This window comes from Mobula birostris, chromosome 6 (assembly GCF_030028105.1).
Source record: "Mobula birostris isolate sMobBir1 chromosome 6, sMobBir1.hap1, whole genome shotgun sequence".
NCBI classification, from domain to species: Eukaryota; Metazoa; Chordata; class Chondrichthyes; order Myliobatiformes; family Myliobatidae; genus Mobula; species Mobula birostris.
The window spans coordinates 183,608,565-183,636,297 of record NC_092375.1 but is presented as its reverse complement, the minus strand read 5'-3'; the positions used below and the strand labels follow the sequence as shown (position 1 = coordinate 183,636,297).

The following is a 27,733-nucleotide window of genomic DNA, read 5'->3' as shown; positions in this document are numbered from 1 at the left end:
TGTTCTTTTAAGAGTTGTCCCAAATAAATAGCTCTCCCAAATTAACTGAAGGCCCAATTAACCGGAATCCAGTGTGAGTACTTTTTGAAAAGTAGGTCACTGAATTTGTTTTTGGGAAGAGATTACACAGCACTTTCCCTCAGGAGATTAAAAAAATTTTGTTCAAAGTCCATAAGAGCAGAATTTGTATGGTTCATGAAAAGGACAGTCATCATGCTCAATTGAACATTGGTAAGTTAGTTTATTATTGTCACATGAGCAGAGGTACAGTAGAAAAACTTGCATATCGTTCATCCATATCGATTCATTACAACAGTGCTTTGTGAGAGTGCAAGGTCAAACAATAATTGGGTGCAGAATAAAGTATTACAATCGCAGAGAAAGTGCATAGTAGATAGACAGTAAGGCACAAGGACTTAACGAGGTAGATTGTGAGTCAAGAGATCAGCTTATTAGGGAGCCATTCAATATCAAGGTTTTCTGCATTTTGGATATGGATTTGGACTATGGACATTTTTTCAAGTCTTATAGTTTTGTATTCTGTGTTTTTGCCCGTTCTTTCCCTTTTCTTTGTGTGGGGAAGAGGATTTGGAGACCGATGTTCTTTTTGCGTTTTATGCGGGGTAGTGGGTTTGGGAGATAACGTTCTTGTTGCGTTATTGTTTGTGTTTCTTGTACGGGGAGAGGGATATTTGGGGGCTGATGTTCATGTTGTGTTTCATGCGGTGGGGTAGGTGGAGTTTGATGATTGTGTTGCCACTTTTTCTTGATTTCGTGGCTATCTGGAAAAGAAGTATCTCAAAGTTGTATACTGCATACTTACCTTGATAATAAATGAAACTTTGAACTGCAGGATAAAAGCTGTACTTGAGCCTGCTGGCAGGACTTTTGAATCTCCTGCCTTTTGGTTTGGGAAGAAGAAAGAATGCCTGTGTTGGGTTATGGTGAGAAGGCGGGGAAGTGGGACTAAATAGGAGAATGGATCAGCTCATGATAAAATAGCGGAGCGGACTCAATGGGCCAATTGGCCTACTTCTGCTCCTTTGTCTTATGGTCTTATGGTCTTATTTCGGCTGCTTTACCGATGCAGTGAGAAATACATGAGAATTAATGGACGGGAGTCTGGTTTCCATGATGCACTGAGCCATGTCCACCAATCTCTGAGGTCATGGGCAGAGAGTTGCCGTACCAATCTGTGATGCATCTTGATGAGATGCTTTCTATGGTGCCTTGGTTAAAAATTGGTGAGGGTCAATGGGGAAATGTCAAATTTACTTAGCCTCCTCAACAAGTAAAGGCGCTGGTGAACATTCTTGGCCATGGCGTTCTTAGTTTTAACATGTAATATTTGTTCATATATATAATATTAAAACAGTTTTTCATTAAAACGGAGTGCTTTCCTCAACAAAGGATATGTTGGTGGAGATCAAGGGTTGTAGTCAGAACAAGGAAAGCATTCTTTTCACTGTATTTTTAAATAGAAGATCAGATTTGCTGTGGGGGGTGGAATAAAGAAGGGTTTCGGCCCGAAATGTTGACTGTTTACTCTTTTCCATAGATGCTTCCTGACCTGCTGAGTTACTCCAGCATTTTGTGAGTGTTGTTTTGGATTTCCACCATCTGCAGACTTTCTCATGTTTGCTAGTAGTCCTTGCCTTATTCTGCTGTTGGTCAGATCTCCAGGAAGAATCGTGTGTTGAACTGTCCTCTGAAGTGGCTTGGGAACAGTTATTAGGAATTATCATTTCAGCGAATGAATGTGAATGATATCACCATTGAGCATTGGTCATTGTTGGATGACTGATGAGCGTCAGGCAATTTACGCCTCATAGATTTTTAGTTTTCCTGATGTCAGTTCAACTCAATTCAACTGTGAGATTTCAGTAGTTACTTGGGCCTTGGACAAGGTGCAGCACATGAGGCTGCCTAACAAGCTTAGAGCCCATGGTATTACAAGAAAGATACTAACATGGATAGAGCATTGGCTGGTTGGCAGGAAAGAAAGAGTGGGAATAAAGGGAGCCTTTTCTGGTTGGCTGCCGGTGACTAGGGGTGTTCTGCAGGGGTCTGTGTTGGGACCGATTCCTTTTACATTATATGTCAATGATTTGGATGACAGAATTAACGGCTGTGTAGCTAAGTTTGCAAACGATACGAAGGTAGGTGAAGGGACAGGTAGTGTTGAGGAAGCAAGCAGGCTGCAGAAGGACTTGGACAGATTAGGAGAATGGGCAAAGAAGTGGCAGATAGAATACAGTGTCGGGAAGTGTACGGTTATGCACTTTGGCAGAAGAAGTATAAAGGTAGACTATTTTCTAAATGGAGAAGAAAATTCAAAAATCCAAGGTGCAAAGGGACTTGCGAGTCCTCATGCAGGATCCCCTAAAGGTTAATTTGAAGGCTGAGTCGGTGGTGAGGAAGGCAAATGCAATGTTAGAAGTCCGTTGGAGAAGACTAGAATATAAAAGCAAAGATGTAATGTTGAGACTTTATAAAGCACAGGTGAGGCCCCACTTGGAGTATTGTGAGCAGTTTTTGGGCCCCTTATCTAAGAAAGGATGTGTTGAAACTGGAGAGAGTTACCATATGAGGACCAATTGAAGGCTCTGGGCCTGTACTCACTGGAATTTAGAAGAATGAGGGGGAGATCTCATTAAAACCTACCAAATGTTGAAAGGCCTCGATAGAGTGAATGTGAAAAGGGTATTTCCTATGGTGGGGGAGTCCAGAACCAGAGGGCACAGCCTCAGAATAGAGGGATGTCCATTTAGAATGGAGAGGAGGAGGATTTTTTTCTAGCCAAAGAGCGGTGAATCTGTGGATTTAGTTGCCACAGGTGGCTGCGGAGGTTGTCATTGGGTATATTTAAGGCAGAGGTTATAGGTTCTTGATTAGTCGGGACATGAAGGATTATGGAGGGAAGGCGGGAGATTTGGGCTGAGAGGGAAATGGATCAGCCATGATGAAATAGCAGAGCAGACTTGATTGGCTAAATGGCCCAATCCTGCTCCAATATCTTATGGTCTTATGGGTTTATCAACAGACCCCACACCCATGGTGGATGGGAAATAGCTAAATATGTAGAAAATGATATTCACGATTGCTTGACTGAATAAAGTGAAATTAATGATCATAGTGTGTAGTTTGGAGCAACCTCGACATGAAACCATAGTAAAGATGAAGAGAATTTTTTGTTTGGAAAATTATATATTTTGCAGGAGGAACTAGTTTACCAGGTATACACTTAATCCATGCACATTGTGAAGAAAGCAGAAGTTGTTTTTGTTTTTAAACAGTTTTTCCATGTTGAGAGGAAGCTTGTTTGATGTATTGTTCTTTGGAAGGTTAAAGCATACTTTAATTAGAAAGCAAGTTGGAGAATACTGGAGCCAGATCAAATGATTAAGGACATAAAATAACAGGTAGAAGTGCCTGCAAAATTGAAACTTGTTGTTTAAATATGTTCAAAGTTAGTGTTGTTTTGCTTAAAAGAATCTATGCAGTATATGGCAGAAAAAGTTTTATAATCAATCGGTTGTGTTTGATCTCGTTTTTAAATGATATTATTAAGGTGACATATTACTAAGTACACTACCATATTAGTACTTTAATGAACAACACATTTAGTTTTAAAATTACACTGGTCATAGATTTATTTATAACTGACCTTCAAAATAGAAAATGAAAACTAAGCAATCCAGATTAATTTGTATTTTTCTCAGCTATAAAAAAACTGAATTTAGATTTTGCAGAATATTGTAATGAAGTTAGTACCGGTGGTTTACTTGACCTTATTGTTCAAAGGCATCTTTGCTACAGCAGATTAGTTTGGTTTAAATTGCACATGGTCTCTATGATTTAAGTTGCAGGTTTTTTCCTGCATGAGAGGTTTGTTTGTTCCATTGCTTTTTTTAAAGAAATAACTTTGACATGAATGTATAAATTTACTATCAACCTCCTGTCAATTAGGTCTTGATTTTTTGAGGTCTGCCTCATTTCATTAATTGCATTTTCAGAAATAAAACCATCTTAAATTTGGACTGATTTAGTGGACCGAATGCTTTCCCTATGTCCTGTGGGTGTAAGATCCTGTGATTCCTAACTGTTTTCCCTACTTCAGCGGACAGCAGTGCCTTTGAAGGACTCTTAGATAAGGTTCATGTTTTAATGGAGAGACTATTGATTAAAGTGGAGAAATTTTCCAGTCATTGCTAGTTCCCAGTTGACTATTTTGAACGTAAGTTAGAATGTTACTTTTCTTTTGCGGTCTTCAGATGGTTGCTCCACCAACGAAACAATAAAAAGTCTATCGTATATTTATGGCATATTTTGGGTATTGCACTGTACTGCAGCTTCAAAGCAACAAATTTCATGATGTATATCAGTGGTAATAAACCTGGTAGCCTAGTGGTTAGCACAACGCTTTCTAGTGCCAGCAACCCAGGTTCAGTTCCTTCCAGTGCCTGTAACGAGTTTATACGTTCTTCCCATGACCGCGTGGGATTTCTCCAGGTGCATTGGTTCCCTCCCACAGTCCGCAGACGTGGCGGTTAGTTAGTTAACTGGTCATTGTAAGTTGTCCAGTGATTAGGCTAGGATTAAATTGGAGGTTGTTGGGCGGTGTGGTCTGAAGGGCTGGGAGGGCCTACTTTATGCTATTTCACAAAATACATAAATAAGACTTGTGTTTATCGTACATTTAGTTCATCATATTTATTCGTGTCATTCCAAACTCAAGTCCCTACCCTACTCACTCAAAGTATTGGCTATTTCACCTCAAATAATATTCCAGAAGCTGTTTCCAAATGAAAAGTGCTCTGCTGTCAGTCAGCAGAAGTCCAACAGAATACAAGTGTTATAAAAGTAATAAACTAATTCAGCCAAAATGATTTTAACTCTTTCTAGCAGCAATTTAATTACTATAACTTATCTAAGTGATTGCTTAAGTCTTCAAAAATACATCACTTATAAACACTTATAAAAGAAAATTTGCAGATGCCTGGAATCCAAGGCAACTCACTTAAAATGCTGGAGAAGTTCAGCGGGTCAGGCAGCTTCTTTGGAGAAGGAGAAATTGATACTAATACCATCAGGTTGGGGGGTATCCAGACAGAATATAGGTGTGGCTCCTCCACCTTGCATGTGGCCTTATCTTGGCACAAGAGGAAAGGGAATGGGAATCAGAATTGAAGCAACAGTAGTTATAGCGCTCCATATTGATTGAACCTTATATCCTTTACTAGAAGCAACTTACACTGAATGCTGGAGGAACTCAGCAGGTCAGGCAGCATCTGTGGAAAAGAGTAAACAGTCAGCATTTCAGGCCGAGGCCCTTCTTCAGGACTGAGAAGGAAGGGGGAAGATGCCAGAGTTAAAAGGTGGAGGGAGGGGAAAGAGGCGAGCTGGAAGGTGATAGGTGAAGCTAAGTGAGTGGGAAAGGCCCAAGGCTGGGAAGAAAGAATCTGATAGGGGAGGAGAGTGGGCCATAGGAGAAAGGGAAGGAGGAGGGATCCAAGGTGAAGTGATAGGCAGGTGAGGAGAGGTAAGAGTGGGAAATAGAGTGGGGGAAGTAATTATTTTCACCAGAAGGAGAAATCAGTACTCATACCATCAGGTTGGAGGGAACCCAGATGGAATATTGCTCCTCCACCCTGAAGGTGGCTTCATCACTTTTTTTATATACAATATCTGTTACGTTTCATAGCTGAAGATTGGTAAAAGTCAATATACATTTTCCATTTTATCAAGGTGGCTGCTCATCATTATCCAGTCAGAGATACAATGGTATTAGAAATTCAGCACTATTGCCCACTGGTTTATTGGTCAGGTGTCGTCAGATTCATAACTAATTTTCTAGATGGAGTTCTTCAACACCCTTATCTGTAGCAGAGAATGACCAAGCCCTCATCAGCTCCATAGAGAAGCAGTTTGCTTTAATTCTACGGAGAAAATATACAAGTATATTTCTGTCAGAAGGGAAAACCTGCGGATGCTGGAAATCCGAGCAATGCACACAAAATGCTGGAGGAAATCAGCAACTAGGCAGCATCTGTGAAAAAGAGTGAACAGGCAATGTTTTGGGCTGAGATCCTTCATCAGGACTCGGGTATACAGTACTTCTGTGCCAATTTGGAAATCTATAACAAATGCAGAATCAACAAGAAGTCTCCACGTGAAGTGAATACTTGTAAATAAGGTTAAACAGGTGGCAGGACTCTTCAACACTCAGAATGCCACACAGAGCGTGCTGTATTGTGTCCCAGTGAATACGGCAAAAGCATAAAGGCTACAAGATGGAAATTTGACTGCCCATAAGTTCTGTTTTGCTTGTGCAATGGAGACAAAATTGGTATACTGGATACATTATGCAAAGTCTCGTAAAAGATGAGAACATGATATCCTGACTCCCATAAAACATTCTTTTACATTAGTAATGAGTGTAGATGGCTCTTGAACCAAAATGTATAACTTCACTTGCCCCATCAATGCAATGTTTTCACACCCAATAGACTTACTTTCGAGGACTCTTCATCTTCTGTTACTGATATTTATTGCTCATTTATTTATTATTATTATTATTATTATTTATTTTTGTATTTGCTCAGTTTGTTGTCTTTGCACACTGTTGAATGCCCAAGTTGGTGCAGTCTTTCATTGATTCTATTATGGTTATTATTATGTTATAGATTTATTGAGTATGCCTGCAAGAAAATGAATCTCAGGGTTGTATATGGTGCCATATATTGTATATACTTTGATAATCAATTTACTTTGAACTTTTGATTGACATTATTCAGATAATTGCTGCTGAATCAATAGACCAAATTCAGAGACTTAGTGGGCTGCCCGTGCCTGCAGTGGTCGTCAGTTGCAGATGCAGACCTCCATGGATCTGATTTGGGCTCTCCACTTAATTATAGCTCACTTTCAATGTAGTCGTCCTCTGTTAGCAACAAACTTTGTCTTATTAGTGCTCCAATACAGCTAAGGGTGGAACTTAATCAGCAGTGATCATCTAGTCTGACTGACTTTGTCCTGACGAAGGGTCCCGGCCCGAAACGTCGACGGTACCTCTTCCTATAGATGCTGCCTGACCTGCTGTGTTCACCAGCATTTTTTGTGTGTGTTGCTTGACTTTTTTCTTGTGATGTTTCTCAATCAAATGTTGTGCAGGATGTTCTTGTATTAAGAGTGCACAAAGGTGTGTGTGTGTGGGGGGGGGGGAGATGTTGGGGAAAAGGAAATTAAACAATTAATTGCATTTCTATCCTTTTCTGATCAAAGTATGTTACATTTTGTTAGGACTCCTGTCATTTCTAGGGTTGGCCAGCAGGGGCAGACATAGTTCCCAAAGAGTTTTTTCAGAACTGATGGACTGTCTTGTTACTGATCATTGACTCAGACATCCCACCCTGCAAAAACTTATTTCAGGGAGGTATCACCACCATTTCAGGGAGGTAGCACCCCCCCCCCCCCGACCTCCAAGAGTGTATGTAATATTTTGTTTAGTGATTGTTGTCTAATCTGTAAACCAAGTTGGGTATATGCAGCAAATGTGACATTAAAATCTGTACTTATATTATATTATCATGTTTATTCTATTACAACTTTAAGCAAATCTATGGGGAGTTTGGCCTCATCACGTAGGACATCAATAGTGTAGCTCCTTAGCAGCTAGCCAGCTAGTTTAAATAACGTTAGCTATGCTGTAATGACACCTGTTAAACTCACCTCAGCATGTCTTTTACATTTTAACCCACCATGGGCAATAGAAAAGTCACCGTTGCAAACAGTGCAGCGAGCAACACTGTCATTATTTTTGAGGTCGACTGTAAAGCCCGCCCACAGAGAAAACTGATAGGTCTACTTAGCAGGGGTCCCCAACATTTTTTGCACCGCAGACTGGTTTAATATTGGCAATATTCTTGTGGACCGGCCGACCGGGGGTGGGGGGGGTGTTAATCAGGACTGGAATACGGATGATAAGTCAATAGCATCATAACATTTTAAGTACCATTTGGATATTAAACACACAGCGCATATTTTCCCCGTATGAGCATATAAAATCATTGCAACACACCAATATCGCTGAATCAGTGGGAGCCCTGGGCTTGTTTCCCTGCAACAAGATGGTCCTATCGAGGGGTGATGGGAGACAGCGATACTCGAAGGGGTTCCAATCTATTCCGCAATTTAGTTTTCGTTGCATTCATTGCAGAAAACTCCGCTTCGCAGCGATATGATGTTGGAAATGGAAGCAACGTTTTCAGTGCTTTCGTGGCTACCTCAGAATATTTAGCCTTGACTTTGATCCAGAATGCCGGCAGAGATGTTATGTCAAACAAACTTTTCAGCCCACCGTCATTTACAAGCTCGAGGAGTTGATCTTTTTCCCGCGCTGACATGGATGACGCGTGCGTAATGACCTCGCGTGCGTTCAAGTTCAACAGTGCGTGACAGGGAATGAGGAAAGGTGCAGCTGACTCATATCGTTTCATATTGCCAAATCATATTGTTTCCTCGCGGCCCGGTGGTTGGGGACCACTCTTCGCACGAAGAGAGACCAATCAGGATGCTCCCTCTCCCTCTCAAAAAAAATCTATTTCCGGGATATTGTATATAATTTCCGGGCGTCAGGGAGCCACTATCGATATACGGGAGACTCCCGGATCTTCCGGGAGAGGTGGGATGTCTGGTGACTGCACCAATTCCCAACTAACATCTGTGTGTTTAAACTGTGCTTCCTGTACTTTACTTTGCTCGGTCTTAAAGTATGATATTGTAAATTGCAAGAGCCTCTGTTTTTTTTTAGTCTTTTTTTATGTCTGCTTACTGCCTGCCATTTCTGGATCTTATTTGCAAATCAAGTTCTTGGTTTACGGAATTTGTGTTTGAATTACTGGACTTTTGTGTCAAACTCTTTGCCTGTTTCTCTTCCCCCCCATTTTGGCTTAAAGAAAGTAAAACTTTTGAGTCTGCACATCAACTGTCTGCATCATGGATTCTCTGTGTTATAGTGGTAGAGTGCTGGACTTTCAACCAGTGACCTGAGTTTGATTCCCATCCGGCCATTTCCCTTGCAAAGTTCTACCTACAGGGACAAATGACAGACCTGTGGTATACTGTGACACGCAATAAATCATCCCATGATAATGTGCTGTGTTGTTTGATGTGGGCGATCTTGGTCTTATCCATGATTGTTCCTGGCAAGTTTTTCCGCAGAACTAGTCTGTCATTGCCTTCTTTAGGGCAGTGTCGTAGCAAATGGTCAACAGTGTTAAATGAACACGATGATTGAAAAACAATTTATATAATCATTTCTAGTGTTGTTTGTTTTAGAAACGCAAACTGCCAGAAAAATTATATATCTTTCTTTACTGACAACACTGCAAAAACTTTAAAGAGCTGGTGCTCTTTAGGCTGCAGTACGAGCTGAGTTGGCATTTTATTAGCTGTAAAAGGCCTCTGCTGCTCCATCAGTGACAAGCTTATAACTGCCGTGGGCTTCCCTATGGCTGGTTGGGCAGACAGAATTTCTGCTCCACTGCATTCTGAAGAGCATCAGACAGGATTGGAAAATGCTGATGATTCTGTTCTTAGATGGATGAACTTCTACTCTTGAGTATTTGCTACGACCAAAACAAAATAATTAATGAATTTGAAGTTGACTGAGCACCATGAAGCATGAATGTTGGGTTTAAGTATCACCCACACTGACATTGAACAACTATTGTGCAAAGACCAAATCTAATTAGTCACTCAATGCTCTGATAACCAGGCAAAAATCAGCACCACTTTGGCAGTAGTCTTTGTAACATACACATAGCAGGATAAGAATGAAGTTGGCTATTATTTCCTGTTATTTTATCTCAAAATATGAACTTCACTGCTCTAAAATGAAGAGGTTCCATTGAGGTGTCTTCACATAGACATAACATTACACAGACATTTGGGGTGACATGGTAAACATAGGACATAGAATAGTACAGCACAGTACAGGTCCTTTGGCCCACAATGTTGTGCCGACCCTCAAACCCTGCCTCCCATATAACCCCCCACCTTAAATTCCATCATATACCTATCCAGTAGTCTCTTAAATTTCACTAGTGTATCTGCCTCCACCACTGACTCAGGCAGTGCATTCTACGCACCAACCACTCTCTGAGTAAAAAACCTTCCTCTAATAACCCCCTTGAACTTCCCACCCCTTACTTAAAAGCCACGTCCTCTTGTTTTGAGCAGTGGTGCCCTGGGGAAGAGGCGCTGGCTATCCACTGTATCTATTCCTCTTAATATCTTGTTTACTTCGATCATGTCTCCTCTCATCCTCCTCTCCAACGAGTAAAGCCCTCGCTCCCTTAATCTCTGATCATAATCTATACTCTCTAAACCAGGCAGCATCCTGGTAAATCTCCTCTATACCCTTTCCAATGGTTCCACATCCTTCCTATAGTGAGGTGACCAGAACTGGACACAGTACTCCAAGTGTGGCCTAACCAGGGTTTTATAGAGCTGCATCATTACCTCGCGACTCTTAAACTGTGTCCCTCGACTTAGGAAAGCTAACACCCCATAAGCTTTCTTAACTACCCTATCTACCTGTGAGACAACTTTCAGGAATCTGTGGACATGTACCCCCAGATCTCTCTGCTCCTCCACACTACCAAGTATCCTGCCATTTACTTTGTACTCTGCCTTGGAGTTTGTCCTTCCAAAGTGTACCACCTCACACTTCTCCGGGTTGAACTCCATCTGCCGCTTCTCAGCCCACTTCTGCATCCTATCAGTGTTGCTCTGCAATCTTCAACGATCCTCTATGCTATCTACAACACCACCAACCTTTGTGTCATCTGCAAACTTGCCAACCCACCCTTCTACCTCCACATCCAGGTCGTTAATAAAAATCACGAAAAGTAGAGGTCCCAGAACTGATCCTTGTGGGACACCACTGGTCACAACCCTCCAATCTGAATGTACTCCCTCCACCATGACCCTCTGCCTTCTGCAGGCAAGCCAATTGTGGTGGTTAGCTCAAAGCTTTACAGTATAGGCACCCTGGGTCAATTCCCACCTCTGCCTGTAAGGAGTTTGTATGTTCTCCCCATGTCTGTGTGGGTTTCCTCCAGGTGCTCCAGTTTCCTCCCACAGTCCAAAGACTTGCGGGTTGGTAGGTTAATTAGTCATTGTAAATTGTCCCACGATTAGATTAGGATTAAATCAGGGGATTGCTGTGCAGCGTGGCTGGAATGGTCTATACTGTGCTGTGTATCAATAAATAAATAAATAACAGATTATTAAAAGTATATAGAGAAAAATAAAATTTAATGACGGAATATTGGATTTAAAAACTCCAGCGTCAATTCACTTACACAGCAGTAACTAGGATATCCCTTGGAATTGCTGAGTGAATTAACTAAAGTTGATCAATCCAGGTTATGTTTCTGATCCCGTGTATTGCTGAATTCAGGATGTTACATTATATTGTATTGACTGGGTGTAACACGGCCTGGTATGGAAATACTAAAGTCCTTGATTGGAAAATCCTACGAAAGGTTGTGGATATGGCCCAGTCCATCACGGGTAAAGCCCTCTGCACTATTGAGTTCATCTACACGGAGCATTGTCTCAGGAAACCAGCATCTATCATCAGGAACCCCCGTGACCCAGGACATGCTCTCTTTTCACTTCTGCCAACAGGAAGAAGATACAGGAGCCTCAGGAACAGTTATTATCCCTGAAACATCTGGTTCTTGAACCAAGTGGATAACTTCACTTGTCCCCTCACTAAAATGTTCCAACAACCTGTGGCTTTGTGACTCAAAGGTCAAAGGTTCATTTTATTGTTTAATGTGTGCATGTACAATACAACTCTGATGTTTGTCTTCTGCAGATAGCCATGAAATACAGATTGACCATGTGTGTTGATGAAAGAAAAGACAACTCCTCCTGCACTGAAAAGAAACAAAACTTTTAGATCCTCTCTCTCTCTCTCTCTCTCTCTCTCTCTCTCTCTCTCTCTCTCTCTCTCTCTCTCGCTCTCGCTCTCTCTCGCTCTCTCTCTCCAACGACAGCCACGATATCAATCCCTGACACCCTCACTCGCAGAAAAGAACAGTGACAGTAGTACCAATTCCACAACCCCCCAAAATATAAAAATTAGCAGGTCACCCACCTGCCAATCATCCACAAGAAAGAACACACTGATAAACTGGACAAGCCAATAGAAGTCCAGTCCAATTATCACGTAAATCTCAAGTCAGCTTGTATTCTTGGCCCTTTTGCCCCCGTCTCTAATCTCCATCAGGCAGCTCCCCGGACACAGCATGGTGCTGGATCCTTTGATTGCATTGCAAAGTGTATGTCACAGGCTCCAACTGTTTCCATAACACAAAGAACAAGCAGAATGCACAGAAAAAGTGAAATAATTGGATAGATTGGCTATCTGAAAGACGTCGCCTGAGGAGTTGTTGTTCACTGGTGCCATCTTGACTCTTCATATCATGTTCTTGAAATTTATTGCTTAGTTATTCATTATTTCTTTTTTTTTCTTTTCTATTTTCAGTTTGTTATCTTTTGTGCACTGGTTGTCCGCCCTGTTGGGTGCAGTCTTTCAATGATTCTGTTACGTGTCTTGGATTTACTGAGCATGCTCACAAAAAACTGAATCTCAGGGTTGTATCTAGTGACATATGTGCTTTGATAGTAAATTTACTTTGAACTTAAAAATGGTGTATAGCCCTAATCCCATAGAGACTGATGGATTTCAATATGGCCTGACCGCGCCTATTGGTAATCCCCAGTAGTTCGCATGATTGTAAACCTTTTAGTTACTTTTTATTTTTGCCACCGATCTATTTGCATACTCAGTCTTTGCCCCTCTTTTTCATTAATTGCTCACTTCTGGGTAGTTTCTTTATTCAACTTGGGTCTTAACTGTATGTTTGTTCCTCTTCTTTCAGCCCCTTGGGATTGAGAATGACTTGCTCCACTTCAGTTTTGAGAAGTGGAAGATGTTTATGCATCTCTGATGGTTGTTGCATAGCAGCCTCCAGATGGTTATCAGAAAGTGAGGTTCTGGTCCCGTGATTGGAAACTTGTCTCCCTTGCACAAAATTGGCGCATACACATAAATAGACGTCCCCATGCATGGTTACCCTGCAGAATCATCATAGTGGATCCTAGAACATGGTGGAGGCAGATTTCACTTGTGGCCGTAGAATCATTCAACTTGGTTACTGTCGTCAGTCCGAATGCAGTTATCATAAATCCCTAGCACCTTACTGGGAGCTTCTGTCACCTTCTCTGTATTTTGTTCTTTACATTTGTCCTAAGCCATAGAGTCATAGAAAAGTACAACTCAGAAACAGGCCCTTCAGCCCATCTAGTCTATGCTGAACCATTTATACTGCCTACTCCCTTTGGCCCGCACTGTGACCATAGCCCTCCTATAGCCCTACCAAACTTCTCTTAAATATTGAAATTGAGCTTGGAAGCACCACTTGAGCTGGCAGCTCATTCCACACTCCCATCACCCTCTAAGTGAAGAAGTTTCCCCTCATGTTCTCCTTAAAATTTTTACCTTTCATCCTTAATCCATGACCTCTGGTTGTAGCCCCACCCAACCTCAAGGTAAATGCAAGCAGGCTTTTTCCACTATCTCTACCTCACATAATGTTGTATTCCTCTCTCAAATGGACAGCAACCAGTGTGCAAAAAGAACCTAACAAACTGCAAATACAAAAAGCAAGAGAAGAAAAATATAAAAATGATAATATATAGATAACAAGAGCGAAAGCATGAGATGCAGAGGCCTTGAAAAGGAGTCAATTTCAGTGTGAATAGTTCAGTGTTGGAGTGAGTGAAGTTATCCCTTCTGGTTCAAGATTCTGATGGGTGGGGGATAATAACTGTTCTTGAACCTGGTGATGTGAACCCTGAGCTTACTGAAACACTCGAAAGATTCTACAGATGTACTGTGGAGAGCATTCTGACTGGCTGCATCACCATCTGTTATGGGGAGGGGGTGGGCTACTGCACAAGGTTGAAATAACTTGCAGAAACTTGAAAAACTAGTCAGCTCCATCATGAGAACCAGCCTCCAGAGTATCCAAGACATTTTCAAGGGGCGGTGCCTTAGGAGGGCAGCGTCCATCATTAAGGATCCCCACCACCCAGGACATGCCCTCGTCACACTGTTACCATCGGGGAGGAGGTACAGAAGCCTGAAGGCACATACTCAGCAATTCAGGAACAGCTTCTTCCCCTCTGCCATCAGATCTTGAAATGGATATTGAACCCATGAACACCACCTCACTACTTTTTTATTTCTGTTATTTTTGCACTACTTATTTTAACTATTTGATAGACATGTATATACTTAATGTAATTCAGTTTTTTCCTCTATATTTATTTATTGTATATTTCATTGTACTGCCGCCACAAGGACAACAATTTTCACGACACATGCCGGTGATATTAAGTCTGAGACTGACTCTGTACCTTTGTCCAGCAGTGAGAAGAGAGTATGGCCTGTGTGGTGAGGATCCCCAATGATGGATGCAAACAAACTCGTCATTAAACACTCTTGTTGATAATTCAGGAACTTTTTCCCGCTCTTTTATTCTTTATGACTGCATAGTGGTGTGGACTGGGTTCTAACCCCAGCTCACCAGGTTCCTGTGGAAAATCACTGGCTGTCTGCAGTGTTCACATGAGCACGTTCCGTTCCGTAGTTCCACTCACCATTATGTCCGGATATTTTCCCCATCTTCTTGAACAGAGGAGTTGGATACGTTTTGTTACTGACTTTTCCGCTTAGCTCAGACTTGGCGCGGCTTCATTTCTTTGATTAGGATACCAACCTTCATTAGTAAAGTTGTCAGAATCAGAATCAGATTTAAGATCACTGGTACATGTCATGAAATTTGTTACTGTGCGGCAGTAGTACAATAAAAAAAAACTATAAATTACAACAAGCGTATATGGGTTCATTGTCAGTTCAGCAATCTGTTAGGGGAAGGGAAGAAACTTTCTGAAACACCACCTTGATGGTAGCAATGAGAAGAGGGCATGTCCTGGTAATGGGGGCCCTTTAATGAGGCACCTTTCTGAGGCATCGCTTTTGAAGATGTCCTTGATACTGGCGAGGCTAGTGACCGTGATGGAGCTGGTTGACTTTGTAACCTTCTGCAGCTTTTACTGATCCTGTGCAAAGGTAGGCGATGAGCAGGCAAGGAGAAAACGAATGTCGATGATATTATACATAAGTGAGACCCAACGTAGATTGGGAGACCGCTTCACTGAACATCTACACTCCGTCTGCCAGAACAAGTGGGATCTCCCAGTGGTCACCTATTTTAATTCCATTTCCTATTCCCATTCCGATATGTCTATCCATCGTCTCCTCCACTGTCAGGATAAGGCCACACTTAAGATGGAGGAACAAAACCTTATATTCCATTTGGGTAGCCTCCAACCTGATGGCATGATCATCGATTTTCTCAAACTTCCAGTAATGCCTCCCCCCTGCCCCCCACCCACTTCGCTATTTCCCATCCTCTTGTCCCTCTCTCTCATGCTATCTCCTTGCCCGCCCATTGTCTTCCTCTGGTGCTCCTCTCCCCTTTCTTCCATAGCCTTCTGTCTCTTCCACCAATCAACTTCATAGCTCTTTGTTTCATCCCTCCCCCTCCAAGTTTCACCTATCAGTTAATGTTTCTCTCTCCCCTCCCTCCATCTGTCAAATCTACTCCTCAGCTTTCTTCAGTCCTGCCGAAGGGTTTCAGCCAGAAATGTCGACTGTACTTCTTTCCATAGATGCTGCCTGGCCTGCTGAGTTCCTCCAGCATTTTCTGTGTGGTTCGCAACTACTTGGTCTTACTGACGTTAAGTGAAACTTCCTTGTTACACCACTCAGCCAGCTAATCAATCTCACTCCTGTATGCCTGCTCATCACCATCTGGAATTCTACCAACAGTAGTAGTGCCATTGACACATTTATAGATGGCATTTAAGCTGTTATTTGCTTATTTTTCTTCATTTCAGGTATATTTTTTGCTTGTAAGTAACTACTGTCAGTTTAATTTACTGGCCATCTACTGAATTTTTGGGTGGCGATTGATGCGTCTCTACCTGTTAGGCGGGTGTGGTACCTGCTCAGCCACCCTCCCGATCAGGGTCATGAGAAGCCATGGGAGCAGGTGGTGGGTGTTCGTATTAGCAGCTGGTGCATATAGCAAGCCCTGGTTATGCGACCACGGACGCCTGGCAGATAATTTTTCAAGAGTATTGGTAATGGCTGGGGAGGTCACCCGTCTTGTGAACATGCTGCCCAGAGGAAGGCAATGGCAAACCACTTCTGAAGAAAAATTTGCCAAGAACAATCATGGTCATGGAGACTATCATCGCATGGCACAGTACATAATGATGATGAAGATCTGCTGGTTGGTCTTCATGTTGGTCATATACTTTATACTTTATCGTTGCCAAACAATTGATACTAGAATGTACAATCATCATGGCGGTATTTGATTCTGCGCTTCCCGCTCCCTGAATTACAAATTGATAGTAAAATTTAAATTTTTAATATATAAATCATAAATAGAAAATAGAAAAATGAAAAGTAAGGTAGTGCAAAAAAAACCGAGAGGCAGGTCCGGATATTTGGAGGGTACGGCCCAGATCTGGGTCAGGATCCGTTCAGCAGTCGTATCACAATTGGAAAGAAGCTGTTCCCAAATTTGGCCTTACGAGTCTTCAAGCTCCTGAGCCTTTTCCTGGAGGGAAGAGGGACGAAAAGTGTCTTGGCTGAGTGGGTCGTGTCCTTGATTATCCTGGCAGCACTGCTCCGACAGCGTGCGGTGTAAAGTGAGTCCAAGGACAGAAGATTGGTTCGTGTGATGTGCTGCGCCGTGTTCACGATCTTCTGTAGCTTCTTCCGGTCTTGGACAGGACAACTTCCATACCAGGTTGTGATGCACCCTAGAAGAATGCTTTCTACGGTGCATCTGTAAAAATTAGTGAGGGTTTTAGGGGACAGGCCAAATTTCTTTAGTTTTCTCAGGAAGTAAAGGCGCTGGTGGGCCTTCTTGGCAGTGAACTCTGCTTGGTTGGACCAAGTCAGGTCATTTGTGATATTGACCCGGAGGAACTTAAAGCTTTTGACCTGTTCCACTTGCGCACCATTCTGTGTCCCAGTGCAGGTTCTCAACATGAAATGTCAACCATCCATCTGCTTCCACAGATGCGGCTTGACCCTCAGAGTTCTTCCAGCTATTTGCCCTAGATTAAGCATCTGCACTCTTTCTGAGTTCAATATATTTTGAATAGCACTTTAAAATTTGCATATTTAAAAAAATTATTTAAATTGACTGCAGCATTTCAAGTGTTCCTGGTTATCAGTGAAAGAAGCCCTTGACAGGATGAACTTCAACACCTAGAGTCATCAGCATTGGCCTTGCTGTTGGCAGGACATTTGTAGATCCGGGGCTACAGTATTGTCTGGACTGTGTAGCCACAGTTGTTTAGTGCAGAGTGTAGCAGCAAAACTAATCCAAAATCAAAACAAAACAATTGCCGCTTGCATGCAACCATATGGACTGTTATACTTGTGTGATGCGTCCACAGCTTCAATGATTGCTCCAAAAGATGCAAACCCTTTAATCGATCCTTTATTCGCAGTTAGCTAACATACAATTGAGCATTATTGAGCGTTATCTCAGAAGTCATCAAAAGATGTGACCTCTACCGGTCCCAAGCCACAAACTGCCACGAAATAAGCAAGAATACATAACTTATTCCCTTTGCTTTAACCACGCCCCCACTCATGTGACTAGTTACCACAATAAACGCACAATACAGAATACAACACAGATAGAGAATGGATACATGGCTGCTACACAGAGGATGAGTTTGTTGGTAGGTCATATTGAGATAATCAGTCTTGTAGGAGCCCTGTATTTATTTTTCTGTCTGTCTGTATTGTATTTGTTTTGTGTGTTTTATTATGGGTTTTGGTATTTTGTCATGTGGGTCGGGGAGCAGTATAGTTACGTATTCATGCTTTGTCCTTGTTAGTTTAGTTAGAATGAGCAGGGGATGGATATTTTTTGTTGACCTCTAATTCCACTAATTCTGTTATCGCTAATTTCTCAACCCCTAAGCTAATTTTGTCAGTTTTTAATCACTATTTTTGACCGTTTGCCTTTGTTGCTGGTCGTTGCTGGTTTCATAAAAAAGGATTGAACTTACATTTTTTGACTTGGAGCTCAGTTATTTGGAAGCACGTAACACAGTGTTAACTCCCTCGCTCAGTCTCTTGGTGGTTTTGGTTTGCGTTTCCGGGTAGCTTTGAGAAGTCTCTTATGCTTTCTCTGAAGTTCCTGCATATGTAATTCAGCTGCATTTTTAATTCTCTATCAACATTTGATGGCTTACTGTTGATACAAATGAGAATCAAGTCAAGTTTAATTGTCATTCAACCATACTTGAATATCCATGAATGCAGCCAAATGAAATAACTTTCCTCCGGAGCCAAGGTGCAACACATGGTACCAACAGTAATATACAGCCCATATAAGATAAGAGTAAACATACAGTCATACAAAAAAATATAATCTGGCCCAAGTCCCCGAGTCCATGGGTGTTGTTAGCAAGAACAATCCCGCAGCAGTCTGCAGACAAATGCAATCCTGCTTGTCTTTCACCAAGCGAACACTGGAGGGCAGCACTAATGGCAGCATGGACATCGCATCACACTGCCGCCGGCATCACCGCTCCTGTGTGACTGCAACAGGCGAGACCGCGGCATGAAGCCCAGTCTGTGCTTCAACCGAGGCCCTGCCGTTCCCCCCTCTGTCTCTGCGGGTCCCACCATTAAACCACGGAACCGGACTTTTAGCATTCCAGATTATCAGTGTCGAGCAGGGTTTTGCAATCAGAAGAAAAACAACCGAGAAAATCACTCACTGTTGGACTGTACAAGGCCTACGCACCCCAATTCTGCCTGTGTAGTATGCAGCAACACAGTTCGCATCATCAAACTGCTGCGCCAATGAACAACTCGCAGAAGGGGTAGACCTGCAGTCGTTCAACTTCTTAATATGCAGCGATGTGAAAAGGCATAGACCTTTGATTGGCCTGTAGAGGCTGGTGCGTCCAAGCACGCCGCTAACTTACCAGCAATATCAGTTTCATTAATTCTAATCAAATAAATTCTATTTGACCTCACAAATAGTTCATCCTTTTCAGTGCTACAGGAGCTTCTCTGATTAACACTGCTCCCTCCCCCACACCCTCTTCTTTCCACCACCCATTTTCTCTGAATACCTGGTGTCCTGTCCTCTTCACACGCCTTGCATGAATTGACAGGCAGACGAACTCCATCCCCAATTACCACACTGACAAAGATGTTCCAAGTTGACTTTCTTTAATGCAGCAACTGGCGGTAGGGTAAAACTGACAGAAAGGAAAACATGCAATCAAAAGGTGTCCAAATTCCCATTATGGTTAAGTAAAAGGCAAGTATTAAGTATACCACAAATGATACAAAATAATACACAAGATACTGTATACAAATAAGTTCCAAATATATCATAAAGATAGGCTACTGGTAAGCAAGATATTGCTACATACAATGCATCTTATGCACATTTTCTCACTACAGGTTAGCCGGAACATGTGGCCCGCGTGAATATTTCATCTGTATTTTATCTGCACACAAACCATTCCAATATCTCTGATTTGTGGAAATATGCATATACATCAATAAATAATAAACCCAAAGATTACTTTTACATACCGACGATGCTCAACTCTACATGGAGAACTGTCTTGACACCTACTGATGACATCATCAGCTAGAGACACAGATCACATGACCTAAATGGCTGCTATACAAAACTACCAGCAAAGGGTGCTAAATGTCAAATAAAGTAACTGACGTAAGGCAGCACACCTAGGATTGTAGGATTACCAGTCCTGCACTATGAACTCGGTCTCACACTGCAATTTCACCTGGCAATCTTTGTGCAGTTCAGCAATCTAATTTACTCGGCAGTTTCTCTTCATTCACTTGCACTTGATTTCTACTCCTTACTGTCAATTCCCTCATCCAGAAGCACAATATGAAAGTTTTCATTGAGAAGTTGAAAGAAGTTCTACAGATGTAGTGTGGAGAGCATTCTAACTAGCTGCATCACTGTCTGGTATTGAGGGTGGGGCGCTACCGCACAGGATCAAAATAAACCGTAGAGAGTTGTAAACTCAGCTGCATAATGGACACTAGCCTCTGTAGTATCCCCAACACCTTCAAGGAGCGATGCCCCAAAAAGGTGACGTCCTTCATTAAGGGCTCCCATCACCCAGGGGTCATGCTTTGTTCTCATTGCTACTTGTACTTCTTCCTCTCCCCACCCCCCACCTTCTTTCTCTGACTTCGCATCTTTTTTTCTCCAGTCTTGATGAGGGGTCTCGGCCCAAAATGTCAGTGGTTTACCCCTTCCCATAGATGCTGCCTAGCCTTCTGAGTTCCTCCAGCATTTTGTGTGTGTTGCTTGGATGTGCAGCATCTGCAGATTTTCACTCGTTTGTGGTCCAGGACATCTTCAAGGAACGATGTCTCTTAAAGGTAGCATCCATCGTTACGGATCCCCATCACCCAGGTCATGCCCTGTTCTTACTGCTAGAAGCCAGAAGGCACACGCTCAGCAATAAGTTCAAAGTAAAATTCAAAGTACTTTTCAAGCATGATTCAGGAAGAGCCATCAGATTTCTGAATGGATATTGAACCCATGAACAGCAACTCAATACATTTTAATTTCTTATTTTTGCACTACTTACTTAATTTATCTATTTAATCTATACACTGTAATTCTTGTTTTTTCTTTATTATTATGTATTGCATTGTACTGCTGCAGCAAAGACAACAAATTTCATGACATATGCCAGTGATGTTAAACCTGATTTTTGATTCTGATTTTGAATATGCCCAGTGCTTCTCCTGATGTGTGCTTCTAGATCCGTAAGTCCCAAAACTTGATGGTAATGGTAGTGTGGGAGGGGGGGTACAATGCAACCCATTACAGAACATGATGGGATGTAATTCTGTTGCTGCTCTTGGGCTATGTAGTACTATATGAATGTCAAGAAATGAGATGGCAAATCTATTATAATGTCTGTCTTTAAGATGGTTTTTAAAAATCATGTTACACAATGGAGGTTCAAAACTTTTATTATTAAAGTATATTTGCAGAATACAACTCTGAGATTTGTCTTCTTCAGATGGCCATGAAATACAGAAAAACCATGAAAGTTGTTGAAAGAAAAGACAACAACCTCACTCCTACACTAAAAGGAAACAGAACTCGCAAAGGCCAAACCCCTCAACCAACCCTCCCTTGCACAAAAACAAATAGATCTCCCACCCAGACACAGCAGCTAGAACATCAAGCCCCTAACTCCCAAACCCCTCCAGTGCAAAAAAAAACCAGCAATTACAGACAATAACATCAAACCCCCAACCTCTCCCGCACACAAAAATCTGACCGATTGCTCCCACAGAAAAGCACCAACAAGAACAATAGAATTTATAATTTTCACTGAAGGTCATAGATTTTGGCTTGTTGATTGGTATCCTGGATACAGAAGACTAATACACAACCGTCCAAATTTAAAATAAAGTTCACATGGAAATCCTGCAGTAACTAAACTTGATTTGTTTGGGCTGTTGGATGTCATCATTTCACTTTTGGAGGGAGGGCTCATTATTTCAGTCTCTGACTGTAGTCAGAAACCTGTGTTGGAAGAATGTGGGGCAGCTGTCTACCACCATAGAACATAAAGATAATTGAAAATGAAGTTTAAAGTTAGTGAAGGCAGCTTACATTTTTGTTAGCCCATACATCCTTTCAGTTTGTAGGCCAAGGATTTCAGCTGAACATTGCGCTGAGCAACAAAGGGGCATACTGCTGGTTGAACAGCCAGCCAGCCTGTTGTGCTATACTGAGGCCTAGTTGTTACCATTGGCTGGATTGTAAATTGATGACAACTTTCAGATATGGCTCCTGTACAGCCTATTCCTGCCATTACCTTCTGCACCCTACCCTGCAATACCCAACAACCAAAGCACTTTTCCAAGTCAGGGCCAGCATTTAAAACTATGTAAAAAATTTCAGCTGCATTCAGACATGTAGTTGCAATCATTTATGATCGAGCGTAGTGCTTTCTCGATTCCTTAGGGGGCTAGCAGTGGGGATCAGCTCCCACTACCTACTAAATGCTCCTAATGGCATGAGTCTCAAAATAGATCTGACAACCACATCCAGCTCCTGGCATTCACATGTGGCTTAGCCAGACATCCCACCCTGCAAAAACTCATTTCAGGGAGGTAGCACCGTCAATTTGCGGAAGACTCCCAGAACTTCCGGGAGAGGTGGGATGTCTGCAATAGAGTAGCTCCTTAGCAGCTAGCCAGCTAGTTTAAATAACGTTACCTATGCTAATGGACGAATGACACCTGTTAAACTCACCTCAACATGTCTTTTACAGTCTTAACCCACCATGGGCAATAGAACAGTCACTGTTGCAAACAGTGCAGCGAGCAACACTGTCATTATTGTTCACCCCTATTAGGCAGGGGTACACTTTAGGGTAGTCTGGGGTGACGTTAGTTTTATATTTTCTTTTTTTGGAACACTCTCCCATGGTGTGCTCCTGCTCTCACTCTCTCTCATGGTTGCCCTCGCTCTCACTCTCCCTCATGGTTGCCTTCGCGCGTGCTCTCTTGCTCTCTCTTGCTCTCTCTCTCTCTCTCGCTCACTCACTCAAAAAAATTGATTTCTGGGATATTGTATATAATTTGCAGGCATCAGGGAGCCACTATTATATGCTGGAGACTCCCGGAAATTCTGGGAGAGGTGAGGTGTCTGCTTAGCTATGAAGCCTGATGGAATTGTTTTTACTGAGAAGAGAAGGGGCAAAGGTGGCTTACTAGTGCCTTAAAACCAGTTGCTACGGGTAGTTGAGGCTTGTCAGTTCATCTGGGAGAGGGAAAACTCTGATCCCAAACCTCTAGTCCCTTGCATCAATATGCGCTCATTGGGGAAGGCAAACCCCCAGGGAAAACTCTGGAGCTGGAGTCCCTGAGGCAATCCAGGGTTGAGTTCAACGCTGACTGGCAACTCCTGCGATACCACTGGTGCCAAACTGTATCGGCCTCTGCAGTTCCTGTGGGTTCATCAGCTGCATGGAGAGGGGGAGCGTGCTACGTGGGCAGCAGCTTGCTCTCCAGTTTATACTGCCCCAGCGTGCATATCATTTAGAGACTTACTGCCTGTTACACTGCTGGCGTTTAGGGCAGCAATTAAAGTCCTCCATTTCTGGCGGTGTTCAGGGTTTCCTTCAACATGTCAGTAGCTCAGTTTTCACTACTGTCAGCCACAGGTGGAGACTCGGGGAATACCGTCACAGGCAGATGTAGACGGATTCTTCATTGCTGTTTCCATAACAATTTTGTTTTTACCAGTCAGGGTTGTTGGCCCTGAGCTGAACCCTTGAACCTGGAGGACCAGTGGACCACTCTTGTCTGGCCTCTCCTTTGATCTGTTTGGCATGATTGACCCTACCAAGAGCCAATGCATAGAGCCCTGACTCCAGCCAACATAGCTCTCTGGGTCATTGAAGCACGCAAGTCTCCAAACCCTACAACGAGGGTGCGGTCTTCTTGAAGGATCGTGTAGACAGCTGGGATGAAATATCCATGGCCAACCGCAACCTTCGGAGGGCCTTAAAAAAATAACATTACATAAATATTGTATACGATTCCTCAAAAGTTGCCTGTTTTTAATGTCTCCTGTAACTAATGTTAATGTTAGAGCTGGTTAGCCAAGTAGCCACAAGTAAATGAAGTACACAGTGGATCTTTGGTAAGAAGGAAATACCATGTCAGTTTACCTTGACATCACTGAGGGGTGGAGCTTATGAGATGGATCAGCTGAGCTTGTTCAAAAAGCCATCATTTCCTCTTCACCAGTGAGCAGCAAGGAAATCTCAAAGGTTTAACAAAGGAGGTACTGGCTGAGAAGTAAGGAGCTCAAAGGTAAACATTTTTATACGTAAGTTCTTTTAAAAAAAGTAACTTGCTAATAAAGATTGAAGTTGTTATTTCAGTGTTAAGACTTTTTTTTAGTAGGGTTTGCATTAATGTGTGTGTTCTACATCAACAACATTAAACTAGTTCATGCAGTTTTTAAGCAAACATTGCTTGGACAGCCGGTATGGCTAATATATAATTCGTATGGTCGCTCAGACGTGTGTGTCAGCTTACACAAAAGGAAAATTGATAGTGGAGAACCTGAAATATATGTCTGTTTTTTTCTTAAAGCTTCCTTTAATATCCTCTGGATTCTTTAACATTTTTTATGCCATGGACCCCTACTATTAACCGAGGGTCCCATGAACCCCAGGTTGGGAACCCCTGTGAGTGGCTGGCAGATTGGGAATGATAGGTGTAGAACATGTGGATTGCTAAAATAGTTGAGAAAACTTTAAAATCTGTAAGTGAAAGCCATTGATAAGAATGTTTTAAATATTTCAGGGCTGAAAATAGATTACTTGTTATTTGAATAGACCCAAGTTTGTCTTTAAACTTGACTGTTAATGTATATCTGCTTGGCCAGAAGAATTTGACTAATGGATGTTGCTAAAACCAGGTTAATTTTCTTTCCGTTGGTTTGGGTGTGACACTGCTGGGTGATAATTTTTTTATAGGAATGTATTTGCATAATCAGCTTGCTTTTTCCCCTGGAGACTAATGGGCTATTCTGACCGTTTAGCTTTGAGATTTGCTAATCCCTATTGAGAGACATAGATTGTTTTTGTGCTTTTGTTCTGCAGGCAAATATGATGAGGTTTAATATAGAACAAGTTGAAACTGAAAATGTTTTCCGAATAGTTTACTCGTAAGCAGCAAGAGTTCAGACCAAATGTTATAGTTAATGAGGACGTAAACGAACTAAAAGGAAAGATGGGCATACAGATGTCTGGTATTTCTCCATTTTTATTACTTTTCAAACTAGATGGGAGTATGTTCAGAGTTGAGGTTTCAGTGTCAGTAAGTTAATAGATCAACAGCAGGCTTGCTCGCCATGGCGTCTGACTGGCAACTGAAAGTCGATCTTGGCAGGCAATTAAAAGCTCCCTGATTTCACTGCATCATCATCCCTGAGGCCTGACACGGACATTCTGTCAGAAACCATGGTAAAAGTGACGGTGCCTTGGGAAGACCAGATTGAGGAGGCATTGGAGTGAAAGAAATCCAAATACCAGGAGCTGGTAGGGCAGCGCCAGAGACAGGGGTGGATGGCACGATGTGAGCTTGTAGAGGTGGGGAGTAGGGGTTTTGCTGGCTTCTTGCTATGCAGAACCTACTCTCTCCCTGGCATTCGGGGGGTGGAGGGGCTGCAAAGGAAAGAAAAGAGCCATCAGAATTGTTACAGAGGCTGCTGCACCAGCCTTCAAATGACTATGGATCAAGAGGTTTGACCCGTGGACCAGTGCTGCTGGGACACGAGCCGGGGCCTGATCAACCCTGGCTGGGTCGCCTGCGTGAGGGTGTCTGATATTGAAAGACCTGAAACGCCCTGTGACCCCAGGTTACATCACTGATGATGTGTCCCAGCGTACCCGATGGTGTATCTCAGCATCATTATAAGTATCCAATAGAGTTATATGCATAGTGTGATTTTCAGCTTTGGAAGTTGTTATACTTCCAAAAAAAGTACATATCTCTAATTACTGTACCTGATTGCCATGTGACTAATCCTGACACTGCATACTATGAGCAAAAAATAGTCCTATTGACGTTAAAGCTTGTTTAAGGGATGATAGCATGCATATTTACGTATCTTTGGTTGTTTTTTTATTCTTTTAGGGTTGTTTTTTATTCTTTTAGGGTTTTTTATTCTTTTAGGGTTTACTCGGTATAATTAAGGTTTTTCTCTCTCCAGTATAAATACATTTCTAAAACAGAGGAACTTTTTTATACTGGTATCGTCCAACCTGATCGTATGAATATCGATTTCTCCTTTCTGCTTATAAAAAAAAATCCTCCCCCTCCCCTCTTTTGTTCCCCTCTCTGGCCTGTTACCTCTTCTTACCTCCTATCACCTAACCCTGGTGTGCCTCCTCCTTCCCGTTCTCGTACCTGGCTTCACATCGCCTTCCAGTTATCCTCCTTCCCCCCTCCCCACCCAACATTTTATTCTGATGTCTTCCCCCTTCCTTGCCAATCCTGAAGAAAGGTCTCGGCCCAAAATGAGGACTGTTTATTCATTTCCATAGATGCTGCTTGACCTGCTGAGTTCCTCCAGCATTTTGTGTGTGAACCTTCTCATGCATGCACTTTTACTGTATCCCTCTTCAGAAATACTTGATTATACTGTATCTGTAGAGCAAAGTCTTCATTTCAATTCTCCACTTTAATTGTAAATGTTAATAAAAGCTAAGGTTATACAATTACTACTCACCCCCTCCAACACCCAGTATGTATACGAGTCCCAAGGTGCAGGATATATGTGAGTAGTGCAAAAGAAAAACTTTGTAAGGTAAAAAGAACTTCTTGGCTGACAATTTTTCAAAGTTCATGTCAGCCTCTCAGCTTAAAGCATGTGGAGCATTTGAAGAAAAGACCTTGTGGGACTTAGAGGAAGTATGGGGATAAAGGTTATGATTAGAAATATTTTTGATAGAAGAAGAATATTATCTTTATTGTCATTGTTGTGGAGCAATGAAACACAGTTTAGCAGCTCAACGTTTTGCAGCATGACAAAGAATATATACATAAAATAAACTCTAAAACCTCAGGAATGCAGTCCAAAATTAATAATATATGGATGGGGGGTGTAGGACTATTGCACACCTGCCATTCCTGGAAGTGTGATGCATTTAGCTGCCGCCGTCTTATTGCTTGATAATGATCGAGTGTACTGACACTTGGTCCGGATTTCACGGAGGGTTAATATTAATGGCTATTTATCGAATCTGGGCATCCTTCAAAATTTTAATTTCAAGATTATATTACACTATCATTTTCACCCAGCTTCTCAGCTAACAGTTGGGCCGGTTGTAGATGGGTTGGCTGCTGGCAGGTAATATTTCATATAACTGGATTCTGGTTGAGGAAGAATCCTGGCAAGTACGATCTCGGGATTTGTTAGGAGATTTGCAGAGACATTTCATAAGAGGGAACGTGAGGGCGTGGGAAGGGAGGAATTCTAGTGGATTGTTTACTTAAGGGGTCAGAGGAAAATATGCTTGCCTTTCCCTGGATCCTGTACTAGAGAGCACTGCGGGCTCCGCCGTCCCTTTTTTTTTCAGTTGCTAACTTGGAATGATGCAAGAGTCAATGAAGTAACATCTGCAAGCACCTCCGAGTAAAGAAGAAAGAAGAAGTTTGTAATATTGAATGATAACTTGCAAGCGCAAACCCCTTTAACTTTGAAGATATATTTTTGCTTAAATTTATTAGGTATTTTAAAAAATGTTTATATGCTAATAGACTCTGGTGTTCCTTGTTTCAAATATGTTACATCAGGGCTTTTAACCTAGGGTTTATGGACCATGGGGCTGTGGATAGATTCCAGGGGGGGCCTGTGAACCTGGATGGGAAAAAAATTACATCTTTTTTAAACTAACCTCCAACTGAAACTTAGCATTTCTTTCAATGATGAACGTAGGC

At 42.1% G+C, this 27,733-nt stretch overlaps 1 protein-coding gene across 7 annotated transcripts in view; it reads left to right on the top strand.

Annotated features, from left to right (window-relative positions):
- The window catches only part of cobll1b (cordon-bleu WH2 repeat protein-like 1b), a 199,471-nt gene that overhangs the window by 78,279 nt on the left and 93,459 nt on the right, over positions 1–27,733 (top strand). Inside the window, exon 1 of one of the 7 annotated variants that reach the window (XM_072262039.1) lies at positions 24,014–24,094. The exons of 5 other annotated variants lie outside the window; for them this stretch is intronic. The gene's annotated coding sequence lies outside the window, so the exon portion shown is untranslated. Of the gene's footprint in view, positions 1–24,013; positions 24,111–27,733 lie in introns of those variants that run through there. One more of the 7 variants, XM_072262041.1, reaches the window with a different exon arrangement.